Raw genomic sequence first — 16,075 nt, forward strand, 5'->3', positions numbered from 1 at the left:
TGAGGAGAGAGTTCAAGGCTGCTGCGACTCAGACGTTTCCTTGTGTTTCTCTTCCCCGGTTTCCATTCTATTCCTAGAGCTCCCGAGGCATCTTGAAGATGTGATCTTGGCGGATCGACGCGGCGTGGGGAAGAAAAATACCCACGATTACGGCTATCGCCCGCCTGCTTTTCCCAGAGTCTGAGACATAAAAGCGAAGGGAAGAAAAGCCACTTCGGCGGCGGCGGCGGCAGCTACAGCAGCGGCGGCAGCAGCAGTTTCCCTTTCCCCAGCCCTGACTCTACGGGCGCATGCTCACTTGTGCCCGCAGCCCTGGACCATATTTGTCAGGACTACTCGAGAGACGGAGAAAAAAAATAAAGAGAGAGAGAGAGGATTTGGGGGGGTAAGGAAGCGCTTGGTTCGGATATGATTGCTAACCCATTAACTGCAATGCACAATGCTCAGGATGGCTTTAAAATTGCTTCCGTTCCTTCGCTAGGGATGAAAGTTGAGAGAGAGAGAGAGAGAGAGAGAGAAGGAGATAAAGGAAGGCAAGCGCACCTCCTCTGCCTCCCTCAAGAAACGGGCAAAGGGGGGGGGATTTTTATTTTTTTGGGGTAAGGAATTGGGAGGGAAGGCTTCCCCCTTAAAACATCAAGCGAAGGAAATGGAAGTAATCCGGGGAAAGTGGCCGGATGACTCTGAAGTGGCCGAGGAGTGGGTGGGTCGTGGGGGAATCTTTCCTAAAATCCTTTAAGTGCGTGAGAGTGAAAGAGGAACAAAAGAGCGAGCGAAGGAGAGGGTGCCTTCGCCTTCTGCGCCCCCCCCTCCGCTCGGGCTCTGCTTTTCCCCCCGAATTCTTGACCGGCATCGGGAGCGGAAGGGGGCAAGAACGAGACCGAAGTGGCCGGGAAATAAGGAGGGCAATTCACAGTCGCCCACATATTGATGAGCCGGGGTGGGGGGTGAGCGATTTGCGGCGTCCTGCCCCACCGCTGGTGAGCCGGAGCCAGGGAATTCTTGACACTTCCCCAGGAATGCCGGGGAAGGGAGGACAAGGGGTACCGCAGCAAAGATTCGGGGTGCCGGGCGAGAGGGGCGGACGGGGACAATCCATCCCAGCGCTCACTCTTGTTTTGTTTAAGGGGATCCCTCGGGAGAGAGGATAATGGCTTGCGAAGGAAGCACCCAGGTTTGGCTGCAGCGGGATATACCGGTTGAATGTGTAGCATGTGTTGTGTTGTCTCCTTTGCAGAAGGGAGGGAAAGGAAGAAAAAAAAAAAAGGCCTGTTCCGATCAGCGCGTTAGCAGCCGCCGCCAGCTTCGGAAAGGGAGTATTTGTTCGCGAATTGTGGTCATTTCGCCTCCTCGTCTCCCTTGTTGTGCAGCTTATGGACTTTGTGGCGTGAGTGCGCGCGTGGCGGTGCACCCGTGCGCGCGTGTCTCGAGCTATAGAAATATAATACCGAGCTCCCCAATTCCGCCATTTTGGGCAAACTTTGCACACGCACGCACACACCACACGCGCAGAGAGACGCGCCTAGCAGTTTGTAGTGGGAGGGAGCGCGCGGGCGCGCGGAGCGGCGGCGGTGGTGTTGGGGGGGAGAGAGAGAGAGAGAGAGAGGCGAAGAGAGAAAAGCCTCTTGGGTTTCTGTGCTTGTCTTTCACTAAGTGTAAACATGTGTGTGCGTGCGTATGTGCGGTGGGGAGCGGGGCTCTTCCCGAGGGAGAAGCGTGCAATTCGAAGGTTGTCAGCAAAAGGCACACACAACCCCCCGGCCGGCGAAAGCTCAGGCGACCGCTGCGTATTTTCAGGGCAACGAGAAGGATGCCTTGGCTGAATTCGGCTCGCCACTTCCACACCTGGGTGCCCCCCCCCCCCGCGCGCTCTTCAACTTTGCTTGCCCGTCTCTCCTTGGGAGGCTGCGCTTCCCGGGAAGCCTATGAATGAAACGGGAGCTGCCTGCCCACTTGTTCGGCGCTCGTTTGGGGTGGGTGGGCGGGGGGGGGCACGTCTGAGGCTGGCTGCGAGAGTGTGAGAACCGAGAGGCCTGAGCTGTGGTGCGTAGGGGTAGAGAAAAAAAATAAAATAACAGAAATGGGTGTCTTGTGCGTGGGCGCTCCTGCGGGTCCCCTCTTGTTTTCTTCGCAGTCGCCTATGGCGAGAGAAGGGAGTAACGACGGGAAAAGTTTGAGAGGAGCCAGCGGTCCCCAGAGGGAGACCCCCCCCCCTCTTCGGCCTCAGGTTTGGGGCCGGGCTAAGGAGACCAAGGAGAGAGCGAGCCGTTTCCCCTCCAGGAGGAGATCTGGAGCCCGCCAAGGAGAAGCCTGGATCAAGTGGAAAGAAACCCTTGACCCCTTTTTCTCCTTGGGAGTCGAAAAGGGCCCTGGGTTTCCCTCCCCCCTCCCCTCCCGAGGATGGGGAACGTGGAAGAGGGTTTCCAAAATGAGGAGGGGACAAAAGGCTCCGGAGCTTGCTTTAAAGGCAGCCTCCCCTTCCCGGTTTCCGTCGCAGCAGCCGCCCTAAGAAAAACGGGACTCGATTGACAAACAAGAGCCTTTCATTATGCAACTTCCTCAGTCGAGCGCCCGGTTCCTTTCCTCTCGCTCCTGCCCCGCGTACACCTTTTTTTGGGGGGGGGGACCGCCGTGCAAAACAATCGTACCGCCCTTTTCGGACATTTCCCTGAACGATGGAGGGGAGGCGATGGTAAAAGTTTTATTTCGGGCGTCCCAAGGGCGAGCCTGAATCCAAGCTACTTTTAATTTCTAACGAGAAGGAAAGAGGCAGATTCGGCGTGGGGAAGGAAAACAAATCTCGCTGCAGCCTGAAGGCAGGTTTGGGGGTGGGGGAGGGACGCCAGGAGAAGATGTACGCAAAAGACCACACTTTTTCGACTCCCCCTCCCTCCCCCGCCGCTCTTAATTTTGGAAAAAGTCGGGGGGGGAGGTGTCTGACGGGCTGATCACAGTATTTCTTCGGGAAAGTTTCAAGTGCAGCAAAAATTTAGTTCAAAACTGGCCAAGGAGGGACCCCTACTGGTCAGACGTAGGCATTCACCCTGGGGAGCAAAGTTCAAATTTAATCCTCAAGTTTTACAGAAGACTGTTTTTTCGCTGGGTATGAACCGGCAGAGAACTAGGCAAAGAGTTTGAAAGGCATATCTATATCTATATCTTGCTAACGGTTGTTTCCATATATCTGTTTCATATTTCAAGGATTAAAAGTAAGGAAGGGTGATTGTTATTTAAGAACTTACACCGCTAAAGGCTTAACGGGTAAATATATCTGGCAGTTGGATACAATTGTAACTGAGTTTATATTCCCTATTTTAAGTTCCTTGTTAGAGTTGGTCAATTTCACCTTTGTTTCCATTGTGAATAGTGATGGGGAAAAAACCCTAAAACAACTTTGTTCTGTTTATTGATATAAATTTAGGCAATATTCTGCGATGCTCACTGCAAATGCGCAAAGGTATTTATGAACTGAAACTTAGATTTCCTTATAAAACTTGGAAGTAAGCTGAAGTTATGTCTTGTGTATATTTTGAAAGTGGCATTGGTAGAAATGCTGAAACTAAAAGCTGGTTTGGTGAAAAGCTTAGAGCAATGAAATTCTGTACGATTGAAAACTAGAAAATTAGTAGGAATATTTGTGACAAAGCTAATCATGTGTGGAATGTAATTCTTTTCAAGTCCTGTTCTATGGATATAATGCAGATATGTCAAACTCGCGACATCATATGACGTTGCACAAGGTATCAGGACGGTTTTGCCATTGGCACGTGCAAGGTATCAGGACGGTTTTACCATTAGCACAGCTTCCACATGACACATCCGGCCTGTGGGCCTGCAGTTTGACACCCCTGATATAATGGCTTCGAAAAAGCTGTTCTCAGGCCATTTCCTCAGTAACTACTTAGTACCTTCAAGCACCAATCAGCTATCTTTGACATAATATAAAGCCTGTCCTTGATGAGTTCTATACTGAAGATACAGATTTACTCAACTGGTTGATTAAAGCTAGCTATTTCGTTGGTGTTGAAAGACTCCTCCCCCCATCCCTTATAAAGAAATTTTATGAGATTGTTGTAAAAAGCCAGAATAATAAAAACATTTAGTCTCTGATCTTCTTATAATGTTACTCACCATCCTTCCAGTTGTTCATTTTACTCAGCAGAGTTTGTTTCATTCTACTTGGGCATTTTCAGTAATTGTACATGCAAAAAATCTGATGGGATAGTGGAAAACAGGGCGACTGAATGAATACTCCCATGAGATGGCACTGCAGACCTGCTGCTCAGCTGCTTATGGGATTCTGGTCTTTGTGATTTAACATATTCTTAAAGATGATTGAGGAGGTCACCTGGTTCATGTCACTATAGTTCAGAGGTCCCCAACCTTTTGGGCACCAGGGACCTTTTCCGTGGACTGGAGGGGATGTGGTTTTGTGTGCTGCCTGCATCCCCCGGATGGGTCTTTGCTTGTTTGTGTGACCAGTTGCTGACATGCCACGGACCAGTACTGGTCCACGGACCGGAGGTTGGAGACTGCTATAGTTGATTATACCTAGGTCTAACCTTCTTCCAACTAATGCTAAGTTTTGAAATCTTGAACCTGCTAAATGGGCTGGCTATTGAGGGTGAGTTCAGGTGAAACTATTCTTTCCATTGATAGAGCAAATAGAGATTGGAGGAACATTTTGTTCTAGTTGGAAGGGATCTAGTTCACGCTTTGTGAAGGTTGTTGTGCCTAGCAGTGCCTTGGTTGGTGCAGAAGTTGAAGAAAATTAAGGCTGAAAAGGGTTGGTTTTAGCAATATAGGGATCCATGGTCCAATATAGGCGTCCATGGCACAATAATCTTTTGTGAGACTGAGGTTGATGAGTGTACATAAAGTGCAGTTACTAGCAAAATATTCCTATTGCAACCAATTATATGAACATGATACTAGTTTAAAATTTGGTATGTTTCGCTATGCAGAAATCTAGTCCAATGGGGATATAAAAGAAGGCCTTTTCAATGGCTGCAATCAGTTTGTGGAATTATGTCTGTAAAAAGTACAGATAGCCTCAATTTTGTTTAGTTTTGTGTGTATGCTAAAGGCAGGGCTTTTTTTCTCATAGAATGCTCAGAACAGAGTTCCGGCACCTTTTTTGGATGGAACATTGTAGTAGGCAAGGTGGGTTGTATGACATGTGTGAGTTCCGGCACCTTTTTCTTTTACAAAAAAAAGCACTGGCTAAAGGATTTTATGTTTTTTCCTTTTGGCTATTCAGTGATTTGAAATATGATTAGTTTTACTCCTTGATAATGAGTATTTTATTTCTTTTTGCTATTGCTTTTTGAGAGGACATTTTATACACTTTTAAACTGAATAATGTCTTGGGAACTTTTTGGTAAAAAAGACAAATCATAAATAATCTTATAAATTAATATAAAAAGCTTGAAACATTTCAAATTTGGTTATTAGAAGGACTTTTTTAAGCACAATTTCTTCAGATGCATTTATTTAAATTTATATGCTTCTCTAAACCAAACAATGCTGTTAAGCAGCTAATGATTTGGAGTTAGTAATCTCATTTTTTACGTATTCACTCTTAATTGGGAGAGGTAGCCTTTCATTTGTAAGGATGGTATATTCTCATGGGGGTGATAGAATATAGGGATATTTTCTTCCTCCATTTTGCATGAGATGCCTTTTAGTTTATTGTAACACTTGACAGTGCTGGGAATATTGCTAGTCCCTGACAAGTAGTATGACTTCATTTACTCTCCACTTAGCTCATTACTAAATCAATTAAATAAATTACATTAGGATAGCTTTTTCACATAATCTGATGTATGTGTTAGGAAGTTTTATGTCGTTATTTTAAAATTTGTCTCATTGAATCACTCTGATTCAAACAGTACATTTCAATACACTAAGTCGTGATCAGTTTTGGAAACAGATTACTTGAATGCAAGATAGCGTTTATTATGTTTTATTTAAGAGCTTGGCTTTAAGCTGTTCTTGAGTTGAAATTAATAGGCTTCTTCTGATGCATGTTGACAAAAACAGTTTTCTGATTGATAGTAAGAATGCATTTCTACACATTGCTTATTTTACACTGTCAGAATAGGTAGTCTGAGTAGAGCTATTGCAAAACATACTGTATTGATTACTGTTGAAAGGTTAAGCAATGCTATCTCATTTAAAACTTGAAGAACAAGCTAATAAACTGTAGAACAAATATGTAAGTGCCATAGTAATTCAGTAAATTAGATGTTTAAGAACAAAATGACTTTAATGCTAGAATTGTTTTATCAATATATTTCCAAATAAACTGAGTTTATAAGATTTATGCTGAAAGCCAGACCTATGTAACAGCATAGGATAAGTAGAGAACATTCCATAGCATAATACATGATCTATCAAAAAAGTCTTGAATGTTCATTGAGAATCTTTTTTCTTTTCTTTTTCCAAATGTGAATTTTCAGTCTTGACAAAACTACTTGTGATTGCAGTAACATACTGTCCTGAACTCCTGTCCATAGCTTGAGGGACTATCTAGTTATTGTATTTTTGCGCTAGGATGAATTGGATTGTGTATTAGCTGGCTTGCTGAACTGAAATTGTTATTGCAGTAGAGACCTTGGTTCAGCTTCAGAATGAGACAATTTTCTGCTACTCTATAAGTGCTATGAAAATGTATGTGTGTGTGTGTGTATAAAGGGAGACTGATATAGCTATTTCAAGCTTCTTTGTTCTCATCAGTCAGCCAAACCCTTCTGAGATTCGAACCTGGGCTGCTTTGCATGTTAGGCAGTTGTTTTAACTTCTAGGCCACAGGCTCTTTCTCACTTAGTCAGCTGCATTAGGGAAGGAAGAGACGAGGGGAGGAGATATGTCTTGAGTGTTTTGAGCACCTCCTCGGCCTATCTATCTATCTATCTATCTATCTATCTATCTATCTATCTATCTATCTATATCTATGGGACGCGGTGGGTTAGGACGCTGAGCTTGTCGATCAGATGGCAGTTTGGTGGGTCGAATCCCGAGTGCCGCATAACAGAGTGAGCGCCTGTTACTCATCCCATCTTCTGCCAACCTAGCAGTTCGAAAGCACGTAAAAATGCAAGTAGAAAAATAGGGACCACTACGGTGGGAAGGTAACAGCGTTCCATGTGCCTTTGGCGTCTAGTCATGCTGGCCACATGACCACGGAGATGTCCTCAGACAAGCGCTGGCTCTTCGGCTTTGAAATGGAGATGAGCACCGGCCCCTAGAGTCGGAAACGACTAGCACGCATGTGCGGGGGAACCTTTACCTTATATATAAATATATATCCATCCAATACTCTTCTCTACGACTCATGCAGGATACAGTGAAAAGAAAATTAATGGCATTTATGGTTGAAATAAAATACACCAAAGCCAAACGTACTGTAGGCTCTGAGGGCCAGAGTTATAGCTTCTCAGTTGACTAGGACCAAAAGTTTTGGATTATGCGTACAGCATGATTCTGTGCAGGCTGCTTTGAAATTAAATACTATTGAATGCCACTGATCTTATTGCTAAACAGATAGTTGTAGGAGTTTGCCTAAACTAAACTGCCAAAAATAATGAAACTCATGACAATTATGTGCCATCAACTTGTGCGATGACGTACTGTAGATCGCTTTTCTCCAGGATGATTGTTCCCAATCTGATCTTTCTAATCTTCTAACAAGGTACCCACTGCTGCTGTCGTCTTGATTACCCTCTTGTTCTGCCTTTCATTCTGCCTTTCCCAACTTTAGACAGACAAGAAAGTTAGGTCTCTGCCTAGTTTGTCCAAATATGATAATATGAGCCTGTTCATTTGTGCCTCAAGTCAGAACTCTGGGCTGATTTGTTTAATGATTCATCTGTTTGTTTTCTTGACTTCCCTGCAGCTCCAAAATATCAATACTATTTTTACCCTGTTTCTTCAAAGACCAACTTTCATAGAGTGCCCCAGGGAAAACCACTGCCTGCACAATTCTGATCTTTATAGGTCTAGACCAGGGGTAGGCAACCTCGGCTCTTTTATGACTCGTGGACTTCCAGAATTCCTGAGCTCAGGAATTCTGAGAGTTGAGGTCCATGAGTCATAAAAGAGCCAAGGTTGCCTACCCCTAGTCTAGACCTAGGTCAGCACCACTAGGTACAGTACATCACATCAAAAAAGTAAATCCAAAGACTAGTTAAAAGTACTTAATTATTTGGCCAATAGTAACAAAATCTTGCAAGTCTAAGTGTGCTTTATTTCTGCCCCTCCCCCTGCAGTGCTGTGAAACTCGGAATGGGACAGCTTGCCACAACCAACTCTCTGCGGCCAACTCACCCTGGGACAATTTAGCAATTCTATTTTAATTATTTAAAATAAATAAAAAATATTCTAATTTGTGCAGTTCACATTTCATTCTGTCCCTACTTTTGCACCCTTGATGATTCTGATGATTCTAATCCACTATTTCTTTGATATTAGTGTAACTCATTGCGTTGTCTCGCAATGAATGAATTGGCCACGTGAAGCTGAGGAGGTTTTGTTAGAGTTGTTTCCTCCTCTATGAAGATTGTTATGAACTTGAGCTTTTTGCCTGAGTACACTAGGAGCAGATCAAGGTCATCTTCCTTACTTTCTACATCATCCTGTATCTGAATATCTTTTCAAGGCCTTCATTGAACGTGCTAGTCTGAGGTTTATTTCTCGACTGCTGGAACTTTGACTGTAGTTAGCCTGAAAAAGCAGGAGCTTCAGTATCTACATCAAATGTGATTTTAGTCCCATGTTTTCACTTTGCTCCTTGACTTTTCAGTAGTAGATCTGGCAGATCCTTTACAGTTATCAGCACAGTACAGTTTACTGTTTCTTCCTCCAATTTTAAATCACGCTAATCTTTTTCGAGTCCAGCCTCCATCAGGTTGAATAAATAAGGGGAGAACTCATGGCCTCGTCTCACTCCTTTTCTGATCTGGAGCCAGGCTGTATTGCCATTTTCCATCTGGAGTCAGGTTTCCTGTCCTACATATAGGTTTTACACAATGATAATGAGATGTTCTGGGATTCCCATTTTCCTAAGCACATTCTATAGAGCTTGACATGGTTGACACATCAACCATGATTTCTATAATCAATGAAGCATATATTGACTTCTTCTTTTTTCTTTTTCTTTTATTGAATTCTTTAGCTTTCTGAGTCCTCCGGTCTGAATCAGCAATCATATCTTTTATTCCTTACCTTTTCTAAAGCCAGCTTGAACATCTGGCGCTTCCCTTCCCATTTAGGACTTTAATCTGCATTGAATGATCCTGAGCATTATTTTACTAACACGGGACACTAAGGAATATTGTATGACAGTCTGCACACGCTTTAAAATCTTATTTTTTATATTGGTGCCTTCCCATGTCTTCAGATGTTTTTAGCTGTTACATTGTTCTACAGATTTGCTTCCATAGTTTGATTAGAAGTTTTACATATTCTTCTTTTGTGACCTGCCATATATTCCATCAATTCCTGTAGTCTTATGAGAGTAATAACTATCTAAACGTTCAAACTGTATCTTCTAGTACTCGAAGTTTTTGTAAATACTGCAGGAATTATCTGCTAAGGTATCTGGGTTGGATATTTCTATTGTGCAGAATTTTAGTATATTTGTTCCACCTTTGCTTAGTCTTCTTTGAATCAGCTACTACCTGTCCTATCCTAAAGCATACAGTTTGAGGTTGGAATTCCTTCTGGAAGACTTCCCTCCCCCCCAACCTCTATTTCCATCCTTGATGTTTTTATAGATGTCATTGTAATACTGCATGTTGTCTCTTTGAATAATTCTCTGAAATTCCTGAGATCTTTGTCTTTCTTGGCTTTGACTTCTTTTATCTTCTTAGCAATTTCCACCCTTTATTCTGAAATCTGGTTTTCTGTTCTTTTCTTTGGCAGTCTCTCTTTCACGTCCATCGTTATCAATTTCTTTGATTTCATTCCACAGTTTTGGTCCCCTCTCCACCCCTGTAGTGATAAAAGGAAGGACAAAGGCCTATGGTTAAATGATTGATTGAATTAAAACTCTATTTAGTGCTGATTATCTTGAATTAAGAAGAAAGGAATAATTCTACAAGAAGCCTACAAGACAATCAATACTGGGAGGCTTTTGTATACGGTAATTGTCTGTGGACTAGACAGACAGTATAAAAACTTGACTTTTGAACCAGCCTGTAAGGGAAGGAAAAATAAAAAGACATTGTGATTTTTCTCTCTCCATTATTCTAGGGAAACTGTCCAGCTCTGATCTTTCATCCTTCTGGCAAACTTTTCTGTATGCCAGGAAACTGCTCAGAAAAGCTATATCTCCTTAACAGACTGGACTTGAGCCTGGCCAGTGTGACCATGAAGTGAGTAATTGGGCTTGCAGTTAAGCCCAAGGAAGATAATTGGGCCATGGAGGATTAAACTTAGCTCCTCCTGTAAATTGCCATTTTAGCCCTGAGAAACACAACAGGGGATTTGAGCTCCTGCACCATTAGAATCAGAGTGCATGCAGCCAAGGTATTATTTTTACAGCCTTGATGCTTACAGTTCTTAGCTGAATTTCTATTAACAATGAGAATATGTCTATATAGTTTTAACTGTCCAATCAGCTTTTTGTTGTAAAGATTTTTTTTAAAAATCAGTCAATTGTATTGTAATATATGTATCTGCTGATAGTGGAACAGATCACGAACTAGTCATCTGCCAGTTGTCACTTGAGGCAAAAATGACCAGGCTCAAAATATTCTACTTCAGACGCATTATGGTAAGACCTAGGTTTCTGGAGAAGGCTCTAATGCGTTCCCACAGAGAGGGCCTCCTCAGGGTGCCTCCAGTCAGAGAATGCCGGCTGGTGGCCCCCAGGGGGAGGGCCTTCTCTGTGGGCGCCCCGGCCTTATGGAATGAACTGCCGGTGGAGCTCCGGATGGCACCGGATCTCCGCTCCTTCCGGCGCGGGTTAAAGACCCACCTGTTTGAACAAGCTGGCCTGGCCTGATGGGGAGTTAATTTGGGTTTTTAAATATTTGTATATTTTACTGTTTTATCTTGGGCATTAATTTAATTCTATTTTAACTTTTGTAGTTTTGTACTTTTATTATCTGCCCTGTTCACCGCCCTGAGTCCCTAGGGAGAAGGGCGGTATAAAAATTTAATAAAAACTAAAAAACTAAAACTAAACATGTCAAACTCGCGACGTTGTGCGACGTGTTGGAACTTTTTCCCCATTGCCGGTAATGGGGTGGGCATGATTTCTTCGTGATGCGTCTGGCCCGCGGGCCAGCAGTTGGACACCCCTGCTCTAATGGTTGGAAAAGTGGAAAGAAAGAGAAGACAATCAACAGTAAAATAAATGAACTCAGTTACAATAGTGATTGATACAAAGTTTGAAAATCTGACAGATCAGATTAGTGGATTGTCATGGAGAAAAACTATGTGCAGGTTGAGCCCAAGATTTGTTGTTAAAGGAGTTTTTGCCTCATTTTACAAGCTTCCTTGCCACAGTTATTAAGCGAGTCGCTGTAGTTAAGTTAGTAACAGTGTTGTTAAGTGAATCTGGCTGCCCTATTGACTTCGCTTGTCAGAAAGTCACAAAAGCCAATCACATGACTCCAGAACACTGCAATCATCATAAATATGAGTCAGTAGCCAAGTGTCTGAATTTTGATTACGTGACCATGGGAATATTGCAACTGTCATAAATGTGGGAAAATGGCCGTAAGTCACTTTTTTCACTGCCGTTGTAACTTCAAATGGTCACTAAATGAACTGTTGTAAGTTGAAGATTACCTATATTTCAGTTGTTGCTCACAGTCAACACTGGATAGCATATAATGATCTGTATGGAAGTTGTTTTTAACTCATTGGTTCTTTTGATGAACAAGTGGCTAGAGCAGGGATCTTCAGACTTGGCCCTTTTATGACTTGTGGACTTCAACTCCCAGAATTCCTCAGCCAGCCACACTGGGGAGTGCCTGGCTGAGGAATTCTGGGAGTTGGTCAATAAGTCATAAAAGGTCAAGTTTGAAGATCCCTGGGCTAGAGCAATTAGTTAATTCAGTTCAAGCCCAGTCATTTCTTAAAGATAAAATTGTGCCATGGCGACATATTTTTCGGTGTGTGTACATACGGTACACATAAATACGTATGTGGAATTGCACTGGAAAACCGTGTGGAATTGTAACTAATGCAAATATTGCTATGAATCCCTTATGAAAGTAAAATTTCACAAATACATTTGAATGATTTTTGTAATACAGGCTTAAATTGGGTTATTGGTGTAACCTTATATAGGTGGTCCTTCATGTACAACCACAATGCTCAAAATTTCCACTGCTAAGCAAGACAGTTGTCAAGCGAGGTGTGTCCCGTTTTATGACCCTTTTGCCGCAAGTAAATCATGCAGTTGTTAAGTGAATCTCGCTTCCCCCATTGACTTTGGTTGTCGGAAGCCAGCTGGGAAGGTTACAAATGGTGATCGCATGATCCCAGGATGTACATGCCTGTTGCCAAGCATCCAAATTTTGATCATGTGACCACAGGGGATGCCACAGTGGTCGTAAGTGTGAAAACCGGTGCTAAGTTACTCTTTTCAGTGTCATCGTAACTTTGAATTGTCACTAAACAAATGGTTGTAAACTGAGGACTACTAGTAATGCCTTTCATAATCTGATTCTCAAATATTTTCAAGAATAGCTATCAGTCTTGTTTTACCTTCCAAGCTTAAGCTTAAGTTTACCTTCCAACCTAATCTCTAGGCAAAATAAAATAGCGCTGAGCAAATGGCTTCCATCTCAGTCAGTTCAAGGCCTTGGAATGAGCTCACGTCTCGGATCCAGACTCCACACTATATTGGCCCATTGGAGGATGTACTGTGGCTTGACCTTTTAATTCAGCTGCTTACCTATTTTGATTTTAGGGGGGATGTTTTAATACATTTTTTGATCGACTTGCATGTTTTACTTAAACATTGCTTTTATTCTCTGACAGGCCTGGGAACCTCTAAGGTGGTTAAAGAGCAGATGAAATACAGTTTAGTCAACGAATCCTTTAGGTGGTGATGCTAACAAAATTCCTCACCTATTCTATGTTGTAGTTAGCTGCGAAGTTGTGCCATCGCGACCCTATAGACAACGTTCCTCCAGGCCTTCCTGTCCTCTACCATCTTCTGGAGTCCATTTAAGCTCACGCCTACTGCTTCAGTGATTCCATCCAGCCATCTCATTCTCTGTCATCCCCTTCTTCTCTTGCCCTCAACCTTTCCCAGCATTAGGCTCTTCTCCAGTGAGTCCTTCCTTCTCATTAGGTGGCCAAAGTATTTGAGTTTCAACTTCAGGATCTGGCCTTCTAAAGAGCAGTCAGGGTTGATCTCCTCCAGGACTGACCGGTTTGATCGCCTTGCAGTCCAAGGGACTCGCAGGAGTCTTCTCCAGCACCATAGTTCAAAGGCCTCAATTCTTTAGCGCTCAGCCTTTTTTATGGTCCAGCTTTCACAGCCATACATTGCAACTGGGAAGACCATAGCCTTGACTATACACACTTTTGTTGGCAGGGTGATGTCTCTGCTTTTTAGTGTGCTGTCTAGATTTGTTATGGCTTTCCTCCCGAGGAGCAAGCGTCTTTTAATTTCTTGGCTACAGTCCCCATCTGCAGTGATCTTGGAGCCCAGGAAGAATTGAGAGGGCCGGATGCCATGATCTTGGTTAATAGCAAGTATTAAATAATATGCTTGATCACATCGTAGACATGTTACCTAGTAAGCGAGATTTTCTTTCATACATAAGGCTGGCCCTGTCTCTCCACTTTCCTGCCTTGCACTTGAAGATATGGCTAAGTCCAGTGTGCCATAGTTAGAGCCTTCTGATTCACACAACTGAGTTTCAGATGGTTTTTTTCTTTAAGCTTAAATACTTACTGATAATGTTTTTCTCTAAAACATAATAGCAGTGGCTGAAATTGATGAGGGCCTTGGCTAATGAGAATGACTTCATTCCTTGGAATCCTGTTCCTTGGTAATAACACTATATTTCAGTATCTCACTTAGGAATTTCATTGCTTTCATATTGAGTTTTTGAAGTTGGCATATTAAAACAACCTTCCTCACTGGGGAAGATGCATTGGGCTATGAGTCCCAGAATTCTCACTTCATTTTTAATTGATAAAGATTTTTTCTTTGTTCTCTGGCTACTTCCAAACAAATGGCACCAGAATTCTGCATTTGCAATCAAGCTTAGCTCACCTGTTCAGGACACAGGTACTGTACCTTGTTTACCGTAATCATTTGCATTCATAATTAATGCAACTGTATAGCTTAGCAAGAAATGCCGATTTGGTGCATGAACTTTAAAGAGCAAATTCTTTGGTTGACAAATCTATTTCATTATTTTATATTTGTACAATACGTATTATTTACTATATCTGGACACTCATCTGAGCATATGACACCAGCCAAATTATGTAATTTATTATCTTTAACATTTCTGTACTTGCAATATTTTAGAATATATATTCCTTACAGATTTCTTTCATTTACTCAGTGTTTTATCCATATGTTTTTGGAATGAAGGTTGGCAACTATTTAGCACTTCTCGAAATTGAAATGACTCCTACAGCGTAAGAATAAAACAAAAGTATAATTAAAAATCAAAATGGAACCAACGTGGATAGTTTTGGTAAGCCATATGGTTCATTGGGGCACCATCATGTCTCATTTCCACTTACTACTTTAAACTGAAATTTTGAAGAGCATCAAAAAGCACTGTCAGAACATAAATACGGTAAATGTTTTTGAGTATTATATTTGAGCATATTTAATTTAAGGTATGCCTGTGTGCCGTTAAAGAAAAGGGGAAAACATAGGTGGTAGAGCCCATCTGTGATGGCTGTCTGTGACACTATTTCCTCATTCATAATGAAAGCAAGTTTCAGTGCTTTTAAAGGATGTTGATTTTGAACTACTGGATTTTCAGTGTTGCAGGAAGTTATTATGAGCCTTGGTGGTACAGTGGTTAGAATGCAGTATTGCAGGCTGATTTTGCCCACAGCCAGGAGTTTGAACCTGATGGGCTCAAGGTTGACTCAGCTTTCCATCATTCCAAGGTCAGTAAAATGATGTCCCAGATTGTTGGGGCAATGCGCCGACATTTTAAATTGCCCCAAGAGAACTATGGGGCAGTATATAACGCTAAGTGCTGTTGATACTTCTATTGCTATTATATGCACTATATGCAGAAATGATACTAAACTGAAGGATGAATGGTTTTTAAAAAATATTTTACAGTGGCATTTATTAGAACACATTTGGGTTGGATGCCCACATATACGGATTCACCTAATGCTGTTTATACCTGTAACTATACAGAGTGCATTCCTCATCTTAGAATCCTGGGCCCAAAATTTGAGAACATAAAAGGGAACTAGGGTACCACAGATTTCTAAGGCAGGAACTAAGTATTATTCACATCCACGTATTGATCTAGACTATTAGGTCAAACTGTTTCTATACACTCTATTAGCTATTATGACCTAAAACACTAATCACACATAAAAGTGATTGGGAGAGCTTTTGTGTGTTAATAGTTTGGGTGGGTGTCATATTTTGTTTGTTGGCAATGAAAGAAATGTGAGAGGTCATTAAATTGCATGATTTGTTCTTGTGAATTATCGATATCTTTTTGGAACAATATTTAATGTATATATAAGTTTATAATTATGGGAAAATAGGGAGGAATACTTTATTAGATAAATTTACCTGTGTGTGTGTGTGTGAGAGAGAGAGGGAGAGGGGCAGAGAGATTGTAGATTGCTGGCTGGTGGGATAAAAATGTAATAATATTTTAATATTACAGATATTAATGTTATGTGGAATACTCTTGTCGGTTTCTTCTGGGTTGTTAGTCTAAAACTAGTGTTATACATGCAGTGTATACATCCGGATTACCTACGGCAACACCTGCGGCCGGCGTCAACTTCCCTCCGTCCAGTGCGCTCCCACAGAGAGGGCCTCCTCAGGGTGCCTCCGATCAAAGAATGCCGATTGGTGGCCCCCAGGGGGAGGGTGTTCTCT

The 16,075-nt window shown here is 42.4% G+C and overlaps 1 protein-coding gene across 1 annotated transcript in view; it reads left to right on the forward strand.

The window, feature by feature from the left end:
- Positions 1 to 314: 314 nt before the first annotated feature.
- Positions 315 to 16,075, forward strand: part of L3MBTL3 (L3MBTL histone methyl-lysine binding protein 3) — a 101,232-nt gene continuing 85,471 nt past the window's right edge. Inside the window, exon 1 of the mRNA XM_083379938.1 lies at positions 315 to 385. The gene's annotated coding sequence lies outside the window, so the exon portion shown is untranslated. The remainder of the gene's footprint in view (positions 386 to 16,075) is intronic.

This window comes from Vipera ursinii (genome assembly GCF_947247035.1).
Source record: "Vipera ursinii genome assembly, chromosome: 1".
Classification (NCBI taxonomy): Eukaryota; Metazoa; Chordata; class Lepidosauria; order Squamata; family Viperidae; genus Vipera; species Vipera ursinii.